Consider the following 8097-nt stretch of genomic DNA (forward strand, 5'->3'; position numbering starts at 1 on the left):
CTGGAAATCCTACCCTTCAACTTCAGCTTCTATCTCATTGGCCAGAAAGCTATCTTGTGGCCATTCCTAGCTTCAGAAAAGACTAGGGATGCATTCTTTCAGCAGGGCACATTACTGCCCTGAATAGAGTTTGGGATGAATGAGAAACGGATATTGGGTAAGCAACTATTTTCAGTCTTTTTTACAGAGAATATCAGGAAAATCTTCCCAGAGAAGGTGGCATCGAAGATGAAACCTGAAGCATGAGTAGAAATTAGCTTGGCAGAGACATGAGGAAAGAGGAACTCATGTGTTCAAAGATCCTGAGCAAGAGAAAGATCACAATGCAGTTGAGGAACTGAAAAAATTTCCATTTAGCTGGAAGCTAGATTGAAGAGGCGGGAGAGGAGGGGTCTGGGGACCCGTATCTCAAAGTGACTTGCAAGAACCATTGAGGAGTTTTGAAATGATCCTGGGGCAGAGAGGAGGAGTCTCGCGAGTTGATTTGCATTTTAGAAGACCAGTCTTGCTAGTGTGGGGAACAGAGGGAGGGGCTCCGTGGAGACAGGGAGAGCAGTTAGGGGTCCCAGACTGGTGTGGTGGCAGTGGTGTTGGGCAGAAGTTGGTGGATTTGAACGCTATTTATTAAAGAGTAACTACAAGGTTTAGCGTGAGATGGGGGATGAGGAAGAGGGGTCAAGAATGATTCTCAGATTTCCAACAATATTCTGGATGAGTGTTGGTACAACTCTCTGAGAAGTTCCTCTCAAGACCTTTGCACTATCATCATCCTTACAGGACTTTATCAGAGGTCATTTGGGTGCATAGCTGAAGTTTCCAGTGCTTGGCTGACTTTGGGTATTCTTGAGTGAATGCTGGATAAGCACCATAGCTCCCAAACAATCCACTTGGCAGTCCTATTGAGATGTGGCAAAATTAGACCTGATGGAGATGTACTTGTGTTAAAAACAAAAGCCCATCTCCTATGGTCTCATGGTAGAAGAAGGCGCAGAGGGAGGTGTGTCTGGCTAGCAGAAGGAAGGCATGCGGAGTAGACTCAACGAAGAGTCCATGAACCCTGTACAGTGACTGGAGAAATGAATTACAGCTTCATTTCCCCCCAAGTACACAGCCACAGGCAGTCCCCAGCTCTAGATTAGGGGTGCAGCATCCCCACTGAATTACAAGCCCTACAATCAAAGAGCATCCGTGCCCATAGAGAAGTGGGAAGAAGTTAGAAAGGTGGTAGTGCTCCCAAGAGGGTGCTTTCGGGGCTAAGACAGTCCATTCTCTTAGTGATGAGCATGGAGAAGAGAGAAAATCTCCTTTGTTTGTTGTTCTTTCTTTTATTAACAGAAATTATGCAACTAGCAAGGAAATAGATTTCTCAGATTAAATGACTGGGCATTCAAAGATTCAAAAGTTAAGTTTCTTCCTCTGGCAAAATTAGCCTGACCACATTAACAGAGTATATATATAGCATTAAAGTGTTTTTGTTCCTGTTTTCCTTTTGCATAAACTAGCTGAAAACATTATTGTGTGTGGTGTTAAATGGATTTCATAACTAATACAGGATGTGGCTAAATTCATAATACTGTGATAATTTTAATTGAATTTCCTGACTCCTACATGCTTAATTGTCAACTTTTAACACTGCATTAAACATAAGTTTACAATGTTATTAATATGAAATGCTCACATTCCCTTACGACTGTGATTATGTTTTGCTTATCAATCCTGAATCTTATATTAAGTCTATTTCAAAGATCTCCCAAGAGACACTTAGATGTTTACTGCTAGAAAAAGAACAGATGTTCTTTTCACATGTCCTGAGAGTTGTTACAATTTACATTGTATATGAAGGTTGTTGAGAACCACTTAGAGATCTTTTTAGGTGGCCAGGGCGTTTAAGTACTCCATAGCATCCGATAGTCTGTAATATTATAAAATTAGAAAAGAACGCCAATCACATTTTCCAAATGCAAGCAAACATTTAAAAAGTATTCTCAAAAGAAGGAAAACAAAGCATTTGAGCCACAGCCCTCTTGTTCTCAGGCTGTGTTTGAGTCACACTCACAAGTTAGAACTGACACAAGTTTATCAGCAGATCCTCCCAGTCCCTGCTCACTCACCTGGAACCTGTCCATTCACCCCACTTATCCAGAACACACTGATGAACTTAACATAGCAAAGACAACCTGAAGCAATCCACATAAGTTTACCAGAGAATATTCACTAACCAGTATTTCACTCTGAAATGCCCTAAAGAGCTTGGTCACTTTATATAGAATTATGATAAGCTTAGTTCTCTGAAGTCTGTACCTATAGCAAGAGAATAAGGAGAAATAAGAGTGAGGATATGGGAACATTTGTTGAGTGCACCAAATGCAAGCAACCTTAAGCACGTTACTTTAGTCAATCTTTTTTTTTTCTTTTTTGCTGAGGAAGATTAGCCCAATCCTCCTCTACTTTATATGTGGGTCGCTGCCACAGCATGGCTGACGAGTGAAGGTCCACGCCTGGGATCCAAACCCATGGACCCAGGCCACCTAAGTGGAACACCCCAAACTTAACCACTAGGCATGGGTCTGGCCCCTATTCAATCTTTATAACAACACTATGAAGAGGTATTGTTGTCCCATTTTACAGATGAGAAAACTGAAACTGAGAAAGGTCACACAGTGAGCCTGTGGTGGAGCTAAAATCCCAGCCTAGGTTTGTTTGATTCTAGAGAATCAGAATAATAAGAATTACCAACATTTACTAGATGTTTTCTATGTACCAGATACTGTCCTGAGCACTTTATATCCATTATAACCCTTAATTGCTACAAAAAGACTTTGAATCAACCTTCTTTATTGTCATCTTGTCATAGCTGAGTGAACTGAGGCTTGGAAAGTTTGGGTCGCTTTCCCACCATTGCACAACTGGCTAACAAGAGACAGGACTCAGACCCTGGTCAGTGGGACCCCAGAACCCCTGGTTTCACAGCCTGCACTGCACTGACAGGGGAAGGGGACAGCTGGGGCAGGTACAATGGCAACAGTTAGAAGTGGCAACTTGATGGCAAGAGAGAAAAAAAGCAAATAAATCAAAAAGCAACCAGAACACAAAAATAAAGCTGCCCAGGCCAAGGCATCCAAAAGATGCTGCTGTCACTCAGGATGAGGGCAGGAGTTGGGGTGAGGCGAAGACTGTGAGGCCTGGGCCCACATCTTCTGTGAACTTGGGGGAGGGAGAGTCAGGAGGTCAGAGGACAGCTGGGAACATAAGGCGAGAGGGCTGTCATGACCTCAAAGGTCAGGGACTTTACAGGAGTTCTGGATGCTGCATTGGGAAGCCAGGGCACCCTGATCCCACCTCCTGATGCAACCTTAGCCCCCACTGTAGACCCCACAGGGCTGCTTAAGGTTGGGAAGCACATAAAAACTAGCTCAGATCCTCTGAGACTGACAAAGGAGCAAGGATCTCCATGTGGGACTCCCCTTGCCCCCAGGGACTGCTCCCTCAGCATTGGTAGCCCCAGTCACCCCTCCACCACACCGCAGTCCTCAGACTCCAGGAAGCAGCTCAGCTCTGATGGGGAGCAGAGCCTTGATGTGGGAATTGGCAGATGTTGCCCCAAACTCAGCATGACAGTGATTATCAGGCCATTAAATGCTGACATTCCTATTTGACTATGACTATATATTTTTCTTATCACTTTGAATGCTGTATTTGGTGGCCAGGAAGAGATCACCCTAGAGGTCAAAGGGCCACTTGCTTGAACATAATTTCAGAAAAGAAGCCCAAGACCCCAAAGGGATGCTAATGCGTTACAGACGGAAACTCGATGGGGAGCTTTCCAAAATGTCCTAGGCATCTGCACACATCCTGATGGATGGGCCCTTCCCAACATGAAGAGGGCTGCTACAGGGGCTCAACCCAAGCAGAACAAGGAGGAGCCACCGGGGCAGGGCAGTGGCAGTGGCCTGGGCCACTTCTCATCCCATAAGTGAGGTTCCTGCCTCCCTATCCTCCTGTACGCCTTGGAGGTCACTGTTGCCTTTTCCCCTGCATGGTCCTGATAGAGAAGCATCCAGGCTCAGAAGCTATGGCCATGGAGATATTCTCTGTCCCAGTGACCAAGAAAGCACTCACCACCTTCACTTTGGCCAGTGTAATGTGGCACAAGTATACTCACAGAGTCATAGAATGTTTCCTATAATAAAAGCTAACCTATCTCAAGTGCAGTAAATGCACCAAGCACTGTCCCAAGTGCTTTGTACCCAATGTCCCATTTAATACGGTCAAACCCTGTTATTATTGCCCGTGTTACAGAAGAAGAAAGTGAAGCTCAGAGAGCCCCAGTAACTTGGCTGTGGTCACACAGCAAGTTGAAACATGATACTCAAAGCCAGACCTGTCAGACTCCAAAGCCAGTGAGATCTAGCTGTTCTATGGAGGCCCTAGGGCCTAGGCGAGCGGTCCAAGGCCCCACGTCAACCTGGAGAATGAGCAAGGTGGCCAACCCAAGGAAGAGGACAGCCCTCCTACATCTTGTGGTGTGCCACAACCAACTGAGAAACGATCTGACCACAGGGGTGCCCCCCTCCCCAGCCAGGGGAGAGTCTCTCACACCCTTGATGCAAGTTCAAAAGGGAGAGTATAACACAGCACTGTAGTGAGTAATAAATAGACACTGGGAATGGCGTTGCTCACATAGTAAAATGAACACTTTGGCAATCCCTGAGTTTCCTCACAGGAACCAGAGACTGTGAGCTAAGTGGAGACATTCTGCCAAATGCCCAGGGCCCACTGGCAAGCAGTCTCTCAGAGGCCACAAAAGCCCCCAACAGAACCACCTCACAGCGTTTCCCAAGTCTAGGATCCTCCCCTCTGAAGTGTCGGTGAGAGACCGTCAGCAGGCTGCAAACGGTGTGCTGGGGCCCGGGAGCGCCCCTTTGGCTCCGGGGCCGTGAGGAGGGGAGGCAGGGGAGGCAAGGGGAGCAGGAAAGAGTGAATGAAGCCTCCGAAAACGGATACTGACGCTGAATGATGATGGAACCGCTCATCCCACGGGTTTCCACACCCGCGACGACACCCCACACTTACTCCTCAAGTCTCCCTCTCCTTGTCCCAGCCCTTCACCCTTGGAGCCGGAAAAGCCTCTCTGCAAGGAGGGAAATATAGCTCTTCCCTGCCCAGGTGCCTTTCTCAGGAGAAAGGACAAAGGATCGCCTGGCTTCTCCCTCCAAAGGAACAGAGAGAGGCTCTCAGCTCTTCGTGAATCTGAACACTCAGCTCAGGTCTTTTAAGGTTAGTCCATCCGTCACTTACCCTAATGCTTGTTCAGCATCCATTCATAAAGAGCCAGGGCTGGGAGTTCCATGCACAGGGCGCCTTTCAGGGACATCACGGTTATTTAATGCAAGGAAGAGAAGACTCCCTTGGCTGATTGCCAGGCGCGTGACCCCATGATTCAGATGGACGGAACAAAACTTTAGAAGAAACTTGGTTCAGGAGCAGGTAGAGTTGGGCATAGATCCCGGGACCACTCTGGCTGCCCAACACTGCTTCTGGGAGCCTCAGCTCTTCAAACCACTGCCTGAGGCCCTGGGCCCCAAGTAGGTTTGTAGAGGATGTATAGAAGATGCCCCAAAACATACATACACACACACGCACACACACACCCCTGTACCAGCACCTCAGAGACGACCAACGACTTATAGCACCCAAGGCTGCTCAAGGTGCCTAAAGATGTCCGCAATTCAGAAGTTTTCTGATTTGCCTGTGTACGCCATGAGAGCCGTGGTTAAACGCTAGCGTTTTCTTTCTGTTGACTTCCCAGAGCTATACAATGCCCCGTTCACAGTGAAGCTAGCTCTACGTAGTTCTTGCAGGGTCGTCCAGATATGTCAGGACTCCCCTTCTCACAGGGCTCTGGGATGGGAGGGGAGAGAAGGGCAGGGTTGGGATGGGAGGAGATCAGGAATTACCCCACAGCTGGAGCCAGTGCCCCTTCAGCCCCATCTCTGCCAGAGCTGTGACACCTTCACCTCCACAGTCCTCTGTGACAGGAAGTGATCTCTGTGCCTTTTTTGGGTGCCTCTTGCCTCAGCAGCCTTCCCCAGACCAAACACACCCCAGATGAGGATGAGGGAAGGTACAGTTTTCTAACTGTGGGGTCCAGGGCAGTGCAATGTGGGAGGACCGGAAGTTGCGATGTTATCGCACTTACTCATTTCCTTGTACCATGCAGGGAGGAAGCCTCATAGATTCAGGTCTGTGAAAGGACAGTGTGGACACTTCCTCTTTCCAACCTCTGTGTCACTCCACTTAATCTGTCTCCTACCACATCCCTGCCACCTGGTATTCTAGCCCCCTCCCCTCTTTAAGAAGTTAATCCTCCCCTCATCCTCTTCCTGCACCGCCATTGCCCATCCCTCATCCCCAGAAGATGTCCCTTCTTGTGTCTTGGAAAATCCAGCACTTTAGGCTTTGCTCAGATGCACACAGAGCCTCTCCTCTGCCCAACATTTGCCAATTCAGGATTGGAGAAAATGGAAGGCAAAAAAGAAGATTTGTGGGCTCATGTCCCCAGGCATGGCTGGAGGGAAGTGGGTCTTAGGCACATCCAGGACCAGGACCCAAAATTCCTCAGGACGCTCCCTGCCTACAGCTCTGTGTCTTTGTGAGTCCGCTTCTTCTTCCCCAGCTGGAGTTGGTCTCTAGTGCAAGAGCAATGGAGGTGGTGGGTGTTTCATTCCAGTTCACACTCTCCAGCAATGAGAGCTGTAGCAGACGGCCTCCGTTGTTAGCTAGAGAAGCAACCCGGTCTAGCTTGACATGAAGAAAACATGCTTTTCCTGTTAACATGGCTTTGTTCCCGGACCTTACAAAATAATAATCCTAGCATCTTGGCCCTGTCTCACCTTACAAACTCCATGACATGTCTTAACAACTATTACTGGTTGAATTGTGTCCCCTAAAAAGATGTGCAAGTCCCAACTCCTGGAATCTCAGAATGTGGTCTTATTGCAAATAGGGTCGTTACAGATGTAATTAGTTAAGTTAAGATGAGGTCATACTGGAGTAGGGTGGGCCCTTATCCAGTATGACTGGTGTCCTTGTAAGAAGAGGAAAAGAGACACAGAGACAGACACATGAAGGAGAAGCCCATACGACAACAGAGGCAGAGATTGGAGTGATACATCTACAAGCCAAGGAACTCCAAGGATTGCAGGAACACCAGAAGCTAAGAGAAAAGCATGAAACAGTTTCTCTCCTAGAGCCTTCAGAGAGAGCAAGCCCTGCCGACCACTTGATTTTGGACTTCTAGCCTCCAGAACTGTGAGAGAATAAATTTCTGTTGTGTAAAGCCTCCCAGTTTATAGTGTTTTGTTATGAAATCTCTAGGAAACTAATACAGCAGTCAGTATGGGTGGTACCAGCTCAAATTCTCCTTTACAATCCCCAAATCTCCCCGTGATAGGAGATGCTTGTGTCTCAATTCATTCTGCCAACTGGAATATTGTTTGGGTTGAGGCCTGCTGTGCTCTTGCCTGGTTACTGCCATTCAACTCAATCTCTTCTAGGAACAAGGATGGGATGCTATTAAAGATTAGACAAATGACTCAACAGCAGGCAGTGGAAATGGGTTTACAAGTACTACAGACAAGAAATGGTACAATATCCCCACTGGAAACGTGAGCAATGCCTGCTTTGGGACATGGTAAGACAGTGGCCCCACGAGAGCCCTTTACTCTGTCACTAAGGGAACAGAGAGTAGGTTCTGAACAGAAGTGTGCTGTGCTCACGGACATCTGTGAGACCCAAACATTCGCCCTACGGCTTTCTCTGACTTTGAATTTCTAAGACATTGATTAATTTAAGGTATTAACAAGGCAGGACTTGTTCAAAGATTCAAAATTCACAAATTTAATTAATGATCTGAAGAAGAGACTGCTGTTTCTATTGCAGACAGAGGTAGCCTTGTGGATGGGAGGTTGTGCCTTTCAACTCCCTTCATGAATCTTGCACCCTCCTGTGTACCCCTCGTGAAGTTGAGAAACACTGACACAGAATTAACTGAAGAAGTAAAACACAATAAAAAATATATTCTGGATGTGTCTCTTT

The sequence above is a fragment of the Ceratotherium simum genome, chromosome 10 (genome assembly GCF_057802395.1).
Source record: "Ceratotherium simum simum isolate JZ-2026a chromosome 10, ASM5780239v1, whole genome shotgun sequence".
Classification (NCBI taxonomy): domain Eukaryota; kingdom Metazoa; phylum Chordata; class Mammalia; order Perissodactyla; family Rhinocerotidae; genus Ceratotherium; species Ceratotherium simum.